Source organism: Lathamus discolor, chromosome 6 (assembly GCF_037157495.1).
Source record: "Lathamus discolor isolate bLatDis1 chromosome 6, bLatDis1.hap1, whole genome shotgun sequence".
Taxonomy (NCBI): domain Eukaryota; kingdom Metazoa; phylum Chordata; class Aves; order Psittaciformes; family Psittacidae; genus Lathamus; species Lathamus discolor.
The window spans coordinates 16,863,078-16,875,445 of NC_088889.1; positions in this window are offsets into that span (position 1 = coordinate 16,863,078).

The following is a 12,368-nucleotide window of genomic DNA, read 5'->3' on the forward strand; positions in this document are numbered from 1 at the left end:
TCCAGCTTCTGTTAATGTGCATCAGAAATCTAGCAGAATTGCTGGGGCTCTTTTACACTGAATTGCTTCTAAAACATTCCCTGTTGTCTTATGGTTCTTTTGGAAGCTAGCCCTGATGCTGTGCAGGGACAGCATTCCTGCAGACAAAGCAGTGAGCATCCACCCTGCCTCATCTGCAGGCAAAGAGCAGGTGATGGTTGTGCATCCGCCTGGATGCAGTCAGCATCAGGCAGCAGTTTTAGGGCAGCTTAGAAAAAGAGCTGCAGTCCCCAGACAGAGAGAAAAAGGAAAATGAGGCAGCAGAGTCTGAGTGTGCTGGCATCTTTTGGATACACAAATTCTAGAAATCAGAACTGCTTCTTTGGTGGCAAGTGCTGTCATCATTCCTTGGAGTATGTGGATTGTCTGAGTCTTGTACAGACAGGAGGCTTGGGATACACCATGAATGTGTTTCCTGAGAAAGCCCGTCATTTTCATCCTCCATGGGTTTTTTTCTCCTTGTGCAAGAAGGAATGACTCCAACTAGCATTAACCTGCTTTAAAACACTGGATCATATGTTGGTGAGGAAATGCATGAAGAAACAGAAAGCCAGGATTTGGTAAGAGTTTGTTATGGAGTTACCTTTTATCAGTGTTTAGTTATTAATAGAAGCCTGATGTCAGGAGCTTGTACCAAAGCAGTTTTTGTAGGGGACTTCATGCAGCCACAGGGATTAATTCATAAAGCTGGTCCTGACACAGGATGGGGCCCCTGAATCTTGTGTCCTAGGTAAGGCTCGGGAGTTAGAGCACCTTACTTCACCAAACAGAAACTTTTTCTTTAAAATTAGGGCTTCAGAGAAAACTAGTGAAGTGCAGCTAATGAAACAGTAATAAAGCAAACCATTCTTTAGCGCTCAACTGGAATAGAAGCTACGTCAGAAACTGTCTCATCCTGGGCAGATCTCTGAAACCTTTCTGGAACTGACAATAGGTTCAGTTAGCAATGCTAAAGCCCTGCTGCTTGTCACAGCCGTCCTGGCTGTACCTACCTGCCTTGTGATGCTGCTCCCTCTTATCCAACACAGATAGCAGAAGGACCCCCGGCCAGGAAACTACAGCCACAGTTATACCTCTGGTTATTCTGGCTGTTTTCCCCATTTCTTGCTATTGTCCAGCAAGAGGTTTCACCAAGGTGCCTGCATACATGGGCTGTGAAAGCGTTGAAGCAGATACGGGGAATAGGGTTGGTTTCAAAGGCTGCATGTGTGAAGGTAATAAATAGGAGAATAAAAAGGAGAGTTTGGTGGGTTATTTTCACCATATCAGGTGTAGATCCTCTGACTGTAAGTTAAATCTCCTTTAGAATTCTGCTAGTTTTCTGAATATCATTAGCAAAGTTTGCATACCATGGTGCCAGCTTATACCTCACACACATTGATAAAAACTACAGCTCAGGCTATGCATGATTTAAATGATGCTTACAGCCCATTTTTCCACAGACTGGCCCAACTTGCTTAGAAATGAATAGAAAATGACTATGTTCTAAATTTAGAGGCCAAAGGAAACGTTCAGTTCTCAGATATGGGGCTGTGTGTTTGCTGGTGTCTGACTACTTGGTTTACTGCAGGCGTATGGGTGAATTTACAAACTGTTCTTTATCATGGGCTTACATGTTTAAGTTGGATGAATTAGGCTTGTCTGACTCCCCCAGTCACAAGCATGCCAGTATCAGTTTGGTTGTAAACATTTGGATACTGAGCTAGGGAGCTTCAGACTTCTCCACATCCTTGCTCTGAATTCATGGTGGTTATTTAAAATGTCAGGACCCTGTACAAAGGATTTGTCTAAGAGAAACTTTTCATTCAGAGTAGCCAGGCTTTGTGCCATGTTAACACCTGGACACCTTTTCAAGACCAAATTTACCACAGTTCAAGATTATTCCCCTTGTGAAAGGCTCTGTAAAGGTTCTAACTGCTTAACAGTCTGCTGGCTTCTACAGCTGTGGCCCACAACGCTCTTTATCTAGTTCAACAAGTATTACCAGGCTGCTTTCTGAAGATCTGGAGTTCATACAGTGTGTCTGGATTCTGCTGGGAGTCTGCTTTGCTGCTGCCTGCATGATCTAGCTCATATGTGTTAGGTAAATAATCTGCAGCAGCAATGGTTTGGGCTTGCTGGTGTGACTGATAAGAGCTTTACATAGGAATGAGGCAAGAAAAGGTTGGGATACTCAGGTCTAATCTCTCTGCTTGTTTTTTAATGGGAAATAAGAGAAAGAGCAGGTAGGTGAGGCTGTGCCGATGGCTAAAGCAGTACCACAGGGCAGAGGATGGAGAGCAAGGACGCAAGTCCTGTGTTTTCATGTGTTTTACACACTTAAGTATAAACCAAACCTGGTTAAATGGATTCTTCCTTGGCAGTAAATGCTTGGTTACCCACCCCTCAAATTACCCTGCGGGGGGGTGGGAAGAGAATAGGGGCTGGGGAGTGATTAGGGAAAAGAGAAGGCAACAATGGAACCTCAGAGGTGTGGAGCTGATGAATTTGTCTCTTGCATGCACAGAGGCCATGGAGGCAGGTTCTCTGGCTGGCTTGCTGGGATTTTGCAGATAATCCGTGAATGAAATGCAGAAAAATGGAAGCATGATGTCTGTTGCAGAGAGTTCAGGAGGGTCTGCACTGAAAGGGCAACACTTATGATTCACCTGGGGGGCTGTGTGTGGCCAGAAGGGGACACCTGAACAGGTTGAAAGGTGATGTCATAAAGTGTAACCAGACACAAAAAATTGAACTTTTAGTGCACAAAAGGCCACCAGACACTTTGGAAAAAACAGGAACAGGGTGAGAAAGTAGCCCTGGCTGCAGACCAGGTGTGTTCCCTCCTCCAAGAACAATATATCCCTTGGCAAGGATTAACAGCTTGTGATGTATTTCTGCTGGGTTAGTGAACTGAACCAGCTCTCAGAAAGGTTCAGCTAGTGGAGGGAAGGATGGGAGCAAAGGAAGGGAGAGGTGGACCTCCGTATATCAGCTGTGATGAACCGAGAGAGCAGCTCATGTGTAATTTCCCCCCAAGACAGTTCGTACAGCTCTGAGCTGAATGCTGGCAGCGCTTGCTGCCCTGTCTGGGTGTATTCCCATTGAGTAGCTTCCAACTTGGTTACAAAATAACCCAGCTTTTACACCCAGATTAAACCCCGCTCTTGTGTACATCTCCCCTAGGAACAAGAATGCCTGCCCTTCAGCCTCTGGGTTTCCAGCCCCCTCTGATTAACCTTTCTTCCCTCCAGAGTGATGCACCAGTGAGGACTCTCTGCAAAGAGTGGAAGGCAGAGGCAACTTCTCAAGAAGTTGCCCCCCTGATCTGTGTCCACCACATCCCCTGCCCTGACATGCACATGGCCAAAGAAGTATCATGATCACATCCTTGTACAAGCATGTGCTCTGCCCATCACAGAGAGCCGAGCCTCCTCTGGGATGGTTTAAGCAACCAGATAAACGTTTTCATGTTTAAGAGCAGGGAATTAATCACACTTGCCAAATCTTTGGTAAATAAGATTAAACTTTACCAAGGAAAGCTGCAATTATAAACTCTACTTTTCCATTTGGAAACTCCTTTGTTTCCTTTGAGTAAAGCTTTTTCTTTCTTAGAACACTTGGAGTTACTGTCTGGTGCTGGGAGACGTATGGTCAGGGCTTCCTCCTCAGAGCCTTTGCAAAGGCGACAACTTTGTTTCATCTGCTTTAGTCCTGAAATACGGTGGTGCTCAAGTCCCTCAAGAGGACCCTGAAGGAACTTGAGCCCAAGTCCGTGTACTTCACCATGGGGAGAAATGTGTTTGCTTTAAATGACGAAGGAGCTATGACTCTTAAACCCTTAGGAAACGTATCATTGCAGTAGAAAGCACTGCAGGTTGGCAACCTGGGCAGAAGCTGAACAGCGTCAGGTAACGTCACCTTAGGGGATGGGGATAAAGCCCATGTGGTTCTTTCAAACCAAGCTCTACTCTTCTGATCATCCAGCACATTTAACCCAAGATATCTTAACTGTGACAAAAGGCTTGGTTTCATGTTAACAGGCTTTAATTGTGTGGGTAATGCACTTGCTTCTCCAGGTATTGGGTTACTGTCTTCTGAAAGCAAAGAAGTTTCTCCTCAAGATCAGGAGCCTCATGGGCATCTGTTTTTCTGGTCTCCAAAGCAGCACTTTTCTTCTCGTGGCAACAGGAAGGTGGTGGTGCTTTCTCTACAGTAAAAAAAGCATGAGCAGAAAACCTGAGATGATCTTGTTCACATGTTTGGGGGTGGGTGATTGGTTGATTTTTCTGTCTGGGTTTTTTTTTTTTTTTTTTTTTTTTGTCTTTTTTTATAAAGTCGTCTTTCCTGGGCTTTTTGAAATGCACCACGGGGGTGAATAAGTGCAGGAAACATCCAGTCTCTGGGCATGATTTGTATATTAATGCATGAATTCAGCACTGCTGAATTATACTACACTTGGACATCAAAGCAGGCCATTAGGGAATGGCTAGAAGATGATAGCCATGGGCCCAGGGAGCTGGCAGGGGCTGCTCGTGGCATTCCCACAGGAGGGGAAGTCCCGGCGGTGAGCAGGGTAAGACTCAACTTTATTCTTGACTCACCAGTGTTGTCTAATAGGAGAATTGCATACGGTTGGCAAAATCTGCCACTGAAGGGAAGTAACTTCAGAGAAAACATTGCCCTAAAAGAATTAAATCATTTTTCTGATGACAGAAGCTATCTGATGAAGCACTGTGGTATGTTGAGCGAAATTTTACAATGTCCTCTTCCCTGATTTTGTGAAACCTTCTTTGCAAAAACCACCACAATTTCAAACCGCCAGTCCCATGAACCCCAAAGGCAAAGGACTTCATTCTCTACAAACAAGCAAAATAGGTAGGGTTGCCATAGGCAAGTGTCATTTTCTTGTTATAAGGCCTGAATCTGAACGCATCTGTGTTAAGAGTAATGATTTTCTTTAGAAAAATTATTACTCTGTTTTGGAGCTGATTCACTCCCTGCTGTGGATCTTGGCACCCATTTCCAGTTCCTGGTATGAGCGCAAAGGCAGGTCTTATTGTGCTCAACTATAACATCAGTTACAGAAACCAGGCACTTCAAAGGTGGGAAATGAAGAGGTAAGACCTCATTCATTTTAACCATTTCCACATCATAGCCACTTACATGTCTTTTCTTGATGATAAATAAAAGCCTTTTCCCTCTCTGTCACTACCTAATTCTAATTTGGACTCATACTTAGCAGTCTTCTCTGGGTTTGGTTGTTTGGGGAGAGGGGGGTGTTGATACATGTAATAGATTTTTTTTACTGTTTTGTAGTATTTTCTGACACAGATGAAGACTGCGCTCCTATAATTTTGACATCTCAATCAGAAAACTCATCAGTGTGTTGCATCAGAAGAGCAAAAATGGTGGGTAACCTTGTATTATGAGTAGCTGAACATCTGTTTTCCCATGATAAGTGGAGATACATTACACCAGCTATGACCCAGGTCCTTCAAGTCCCCCATCCAGATGTGGCATCTTACTTTGGAGGCCACAGTCCTACAGAGAGGAGACCAAACATCTGATCCTACAGCTGCAAAATTGTAGGCTCTTCCATATTACTTGAAGGAAAGTCTTCTACCACCTTCACAGACCAGCATACCCCCCAGGACCACCATCAACCACTACAGGTGCTCCCATGAGGCCATAAAGCTTGTTCTTGCTCTCATGCATCATTAGTGACCTCACATTGCATTCACTAGAACCTTTGCCATACCAAGCTCTTTAAGAGGGATGGAAATTCATAGAATCATAGAATACCAGATTGGAAGGGACCTCAAGGATCATCTGCTCTAACTTTTCTTAAGCTGTGAGAAAGGAACTGATGAAACAGTATTTCAGTATCACCCTCTTGAATTAAAACCCCAAATAGATTGAAGCTTTGCAGAGCCGCTCTGCTTTGCCTTTAGGCTAATTATGGATTTGCACTCCTTGCTGTTTTCCTGGACATTAGCTGAGATGGAGTAAAACGTTAAGTTTGAGATGCCAAAGACTGGGGGCTTTTGCCATGGCATGGTAGGAAGGAAGAAAAGAGAAAAGGAGGAACTCCCCATCCTTAGAAACTGTACAAGGCTGTCTGCCTTGAAAGCAGTTTCCAAACATTAACTGAGCTGCACAAGATCCCTGCAGGTAGTTAGTTAAGTAACATCTTTTGAAAGATGGGAAGGAAGAAAAAATTAATAAATGAGGACAGCGTATCAAAACCCAGAGCAGCAATGGGCTGTTCCCTTCTCCTCATCCTCAGCTTCAAAAGGGGGCCAGGTGATTTGTTCTTAGTAGGTAATCCTTCATCCAAAAGATGTGGGGTCTACGGGAAGATTTTAATCTTTGTTGCTTTATGGCCACTTCCAGACCCTCTGCTTACAACTGCAAAGTGGGCCTGGAGAGCCTTGGGAATGAGAAAATGCAAAATAAAGGTTAAAAGGAAAGGTTACTGCAAAAACTGATTTTAGGAATCAGAGAGACTTCTTGGGTTTTTTCCTTTTTTTTTAGCTCTAGCTTTAGCACAATACTTTCTGACACATTTATATGACTATTTTTAGTAGCATTTAGCTGGATTGTTGTTACAAATTAGCTTTACAAAGATAGTGACAATAAATTGTTGTGGCTGGAAATTGGGATTTCAATAAATCAAAACCAGAGAAAAACCCCAAACCAAACCCCTGCTTTTAAGCTTATTTAGTTCTCTTGAGTTTTTTAAGAGTGGCCAACTGTTAGGGAAGAGTGCGACTTTTAAAATGTATTTTGCAAAGACCCACGGACATGTTTTGAACAAAAATACTTTTGCTCAGAATAATGTCTACTTTAAGTATCAAGTTTGGAAAAACATCCAGAACCATGTCAGCACTGTATGCTAATTCTCCATCTGACCTTAAAAAAACAAGCCTTAATTTTATCAGTCCTCATTACACTGAAGCAGTAATGGGCTCACGGTCCCGGTATAGTGCAGCGTAGTGAGATGAAGCTTCAATCGCTTTTTTTTTCAAGTCAGAAAAGCGCTAAAAGAAAAAGCAGCTCCAGCAAGTCTCCAAAGGGAGGCTTTGTGTAGCAAAAAGCTGTATTTTTTATGCCAGCTTAGCTAAACTGAAGGAGATGATTTGTGTGTTAAATATAAGGATCACCTGGCTTTTAATCTCAGCACTTTTTCTGTGATGCAAACAGAAGTCATGAGCCATGCTATTTGCTTTCGTGTGGTGTTTGCAACTGGGAACAAGTGGCTACCAACAAGAGACAAGCACTTGGTCCTCAATGTTCAATGAAAGGTGTGCTTCTGCAAGGGGTGACTGCAAAACCAGCACTTTCTTGCTCCTCCCTTCTTCCAGAACGGTTGTTATCTAGCATTTTAATTGACTACCAAGTTAATTGAGTCATTTTGCATGTTAAATCATGTGCTGCATAAAACCTGGTTTGATTAAACGGGTCATTTGCAGTCTGCCTGGACCACCAGCTGATGCAGCATGGGTTTCTGGTGTGTCTCAAGGTGACTCAGAAGGAACAGGGAAATTCAAGGCTGGATCAGCAACACAGCAGTGTTTTGCTCTACCTCATCATTGAGGGTATGTGTTAGCAAAGCATGCTGCTGATAGGAGGGAAAGAGAAGGAAAGCTGCGTGGATGAAAATGGGAGAAGCTCGAGCAGATGAAGGATTCCTCAGATTTGAGGCTTCCCAGGACCAGCACAGGTATCTCAACACTGTGGACGCTTTGTAAAGGCTCGTATTTCTGCAAGAGCCACTGGGAGGCCAAGGGAGAGCATGATTGTTAAGGACTGAGGTGAGCCAGATCAGCTGAGCTACACTGCAGCTTTGTAGGGACGAGACCTCATTCACTATCTCTGGCAAGAGACACAAACACATGCACTTGGCTCCCTCATGGAGGCCAAAGTCCACTCTGGGGAATGAGTTAGCACTATTAGCTTTGTCCAATGCTTAAGCCATCAAAACAGGATTTAAGTGAAGCTTAAGCAATGAGCAGGGTCCTGCAGAGACCTTTTGTCCTCTGATCAGAAGCCCTCAGCAGAGCTAAGGAAGAAGGAAGGTCCCTTGGAAAGTCCCTTGGGAAAGGGTGAAAGCCAGGCAGAGACTTTACAGGGAGTTGACTGGGAAAAAACTAAATAAACTGGGGAAAGATAGAAGGGGAAGAAACCAAGGCTTTGTTTTGCAAGTGAGATGCATAATTTTTCCCATGTTCCTGCTCTCTGGTATGATGAAATGAGGTGCTCAAGGGATGGGGCAAGGAGCGAGTTACAGCAAGGAACAGCCGATCAAATATGTGTTGCTCTCCTGTCAGTGTGCCAAGTTCTGTATTTACTCTCAAGTTCAGTTCTGCGGCCTGCTCAGCCATTGCTGGTTGCACTATCAGTCAGAGCCGGTGTGCAATTAAGCTTTTCTGCAGGAATTCACAGGATGAGCCATTCCCACAACATGTCAGTAGGTGGCAAAAAGCTACAACCCTTGTACCAAGCAAGAAATAACTATTTTTCCTACTCCTGCAAGAGGAGGAGGTATGTGTGGGCTTCTCTGTCCTGTCAGTGGAGATGGATCGTGTTCCCCCCGACAGAGATCCATGCACCAGCACTGCTGAGAATCACAGAATCACAGAATCACAGAATCCCAAGGGTTGGAAGGAGGGGACATCCCAGAAAGTCCAACATCCCATATCAGGAGCAGGTAAAGAGGTTCAGAAGAGACACAGGAGCTGCCTCCCACCTCTTAAATAATCAGAGGACCCTTGTGCCAACTCTTGACCTTGCTCAGGAATTATTTGAAGAAAGCTAGAAAACATAAAGGGCTTAATCACTGTTTCCAGCATTGGAAAACAACAGGTTTACAGCTGTGCTATCGCAGTGCAGTGTGAGGATACCTAGTTAGACAGATGAAAACATGCCACGGTTGATATTTTTCAAGCTCATGAGAATACTTTAATCTTTATGTACAGACCGAAATGGAGCTGCTCAAGTCGATGTTCTTAGGCACTTTTCTCTCGTGGCTTTGTGTAAGCAGATTGAAGCAATCTCAGTTGCCTGTCACACACCTTCCAGTGAGGCAGGGCAGATAAAGGATTTAATAAGGTTACTGGATACATCCCAGTGGCTTTGACAGGGAGGTTTTTTTCTGCTTTTGAATGGGTCTGGGGGGAAGGGAGGATGTTATACCATGCTGGACACTTGTATTCCTGAGGAGATCAAATACTCTGAGCACCAGGTGGGACAGATCCCAGGAAGGTTAGCAAATCACATTAATCTACACTACTCAATGAGATCCAGTTACAACATGGCTGTGTTCAACTTTATTTACCTAACACCTCTCTTAATTAAGTGTGAGTAAATTATTTTTCTGCTCAGGAACAGTAACAGAGATATTACATCAACCCTGGCTACTTTTTAAATACAGAGGTGAGGTTCATTGGCATTTCCTCTAATAGGTTTTACATTTAATTGGTGGTGATTTTCTCAGACATAAACCACTGATGCTGACTTCCACCAGCTCAGTTGTCTCCTTCAGGCTGAGCATTATCATTTTGTTTTAAAATTCAGCAAAACCAGTTCAGCTGATCCTGAGCTGGAGAAACTTGGTTGACTCTGGCCACGTTTATACCACCACCATAAACTTCCTATAACCATTTCCCTGGGAAGACCAAATATATTTATGTTCTGCGGCTGGGATCTATCTGACCTAAATCTCCTGTTTCTTCATGGCTGTGCCATTTACTGGTACCCACAGTCACATCAACTGCATAAAATCTCCATTCTTTGTCATTTTGGTGAAAACTGGTAACGTGAATTTTCTGAAGGTGCTGAATCATGGCTGAGCAGCTTCTGCCTCAGCACAGATCCTGAGTGGAAACATGTTTAACCTGCAGGATGGGTTCAGCCTTGCATCAAAGCTGTGTGGGTGGTGCAAAGTGCCTTGTCAGCCAGCAGGTAACTCACCCAATCCCAGGATAGACAGTGGAAATATCACCCCCTGAGATATCCCCTTACTCCTCCTCTCATGTTCTCAGCTATTAACAGAGTAGGTGGCTGTTTTATATCAGCTTCACAGCCCTTAGATAGCCTTAGATAGAATCCTTCCCTCTTGGCTCTTCCTCCTCTGACTACACAGTGCTCCACACCACCAAAATCAAACCCCATGCAGGTTTCCTTTAAAACTCATCTCACACACGTGCCTTCCAGCTGGGATGCAGCAGTGCTCCAGCCTGTCTTCCTCCCTGTGGAGGCATTCTGGGGTCAAGGTGAGGGGCTCTGCTAAAGCGCAGGCACTGGTTTCTGTGGTGGGTGACTTGGGTTGAAGCTGTGTGTGCTCAATTATGTTGAGTGGCAAGTTTCATCCTCTCCATTACAGTTGACTGTAATGACTCAGCCTTCAAATGTTAAGCTAATGTCATGCATTTGGAAGCAGGAGCTATTCAGAGAAAAACAGCTCTGTAAAATCTTCCTTGCTGAGTTGCAGCACACATGTTGTGGGGTTTTCTTTCCATCTTCTGTAGATTTGTAGAAAAGTCTAAGAAAAAAACATCTTAATTTCCAGCCTCTGGAAAGATGTTAGAAAACAAGAGGATGAGTTGCCATTTGCCTCTCTGCAGGCTGTAATGAATTAATACAATTGAGAGCAGCACAGTCAATTTTGAGCACCAGAAGTAGGAAGCAGGTTTGCTGATTTTATAACATCTGTAAGAGCAAATTTTGCACACTGTAAATTGGTAAGTTAGTGCTCAGAGTCTCGTCTCTGCACAGTTTGTGATATGGATCGACTGGTCCACATACAGTTCTCTGTGGGCAGCACTCTTCCCCAAGACTAGCAATGTGATTATTGGAAAACTAATCAGCTCTATCTGAGATAAATTGCATTTCCACCAATTATGGCTTAATTGTTGACAGATGGGAATGCAGAAGGGAGATGTATCACGTAATTAAGAGAACAGGTGTATAGACAAGTGCCAGATTAATTGTTCCAGCCCATTAAATCATTGACCTTTTCAGCATACCCTCAACATCCAATTCAGGTTCTCACGGTATTTTCAGCTCACACACAATGGCCATATTTATCAGCAAAGTTCTCAGGAGCATTTTTAAAACATACAGATTCCAGACACAGACTCATTAGCTACGAGAAGTTCTCTTCTTTCTCTTTCTTTGTGTTTGGATTTGTTTTCTTGGCTTTTCAGTGAAATCATACATGGTGATTTCTCCAAAGAGCAGTTTTCTCTACGAAGCATGTAGACATGCTGTAATGGGCTATGCATTTAGGGATGTCAAAAAGAGAGGTGAAAGCAGGACAGAGAAGCTCAGTGCTGGGCAGCTGTGCTGGAGGCTCCAGCTTTGATCTGGGGCTTTGGCTGTTGTTTGCAGCTCCTGCTCCACCTAGGATTTTCAATAAAGCTTGAGCTCTGAAACTGAGTCAGCCATGGGTGTCCAATTCCCCTAAATATGTGCAAAAATGCGTCTCCTGCTCTTTTGCTGGCTGTATAATCCAGGAAGTTGGGGATGCAGCACAGACACATCCAAAACAGCTTTGTGGGAGGTAGTGCAGGTTTGAGACAGTGATGCAGGGCATGCTTCATCTGTCCAGAGCTACCCAAGCCCTGAGCTGTCCTGGGTAATTGAAACCGGACTCCAAATCTAGTTATTCTGAATGTCTTAACTTGTAAACTAAGAGGACAAGATTTCCAGCTGAAGCAAATGGAAGTCGCTGTTACTGTTAGATAATAATGTCTGTTACTCCCGGAGTCCCTGCCCTCAGGCAATGAGCTGATCTGAAGTGTTTTAGGAAGTCCAAGTGGAAAGCAACTTAGGGAGACAAGCAGGAGGTACGAGGAAGAGTCAACTCTGCAACTTTGAGCAGAAGCAAAATTGATGCTGAGTATCAGGCAGGTCTTTTTCCCAGGACCAGGGCTGGTGGTGGGTTCTCAGCCTCTCTTGTGTAGCACCAGTCCCCTACATATCTGGTTTGCCACATTAAATTGTGTTGTGTGTAACTGAAATCTCTTTATATGTATGTGCTTGAATGACTTAGTGCATTCCACAAACCTGATGCATCTGTCCTGCAGTGGCATTTATGGACCTACAAAGACAACCAGATAGGAGACAGGAGAACTGGGTTTTCTCTCAGGTGACAAATGATTTCATCAGGAAAAGCAGATAATTTTATGAAAAAAATGCAGTTTAGAAGAGGTGGAAATTGCAGGAATCTGATTTCATCAGGAAAAGCAGATAATTTTATGAAAAAAATGCAGTTTAGAAGAGGTGGAAATTGCAGGAATCTCTTCAATAAATCTCTTGCCCTTCATATAACCATCTTTTTCAAT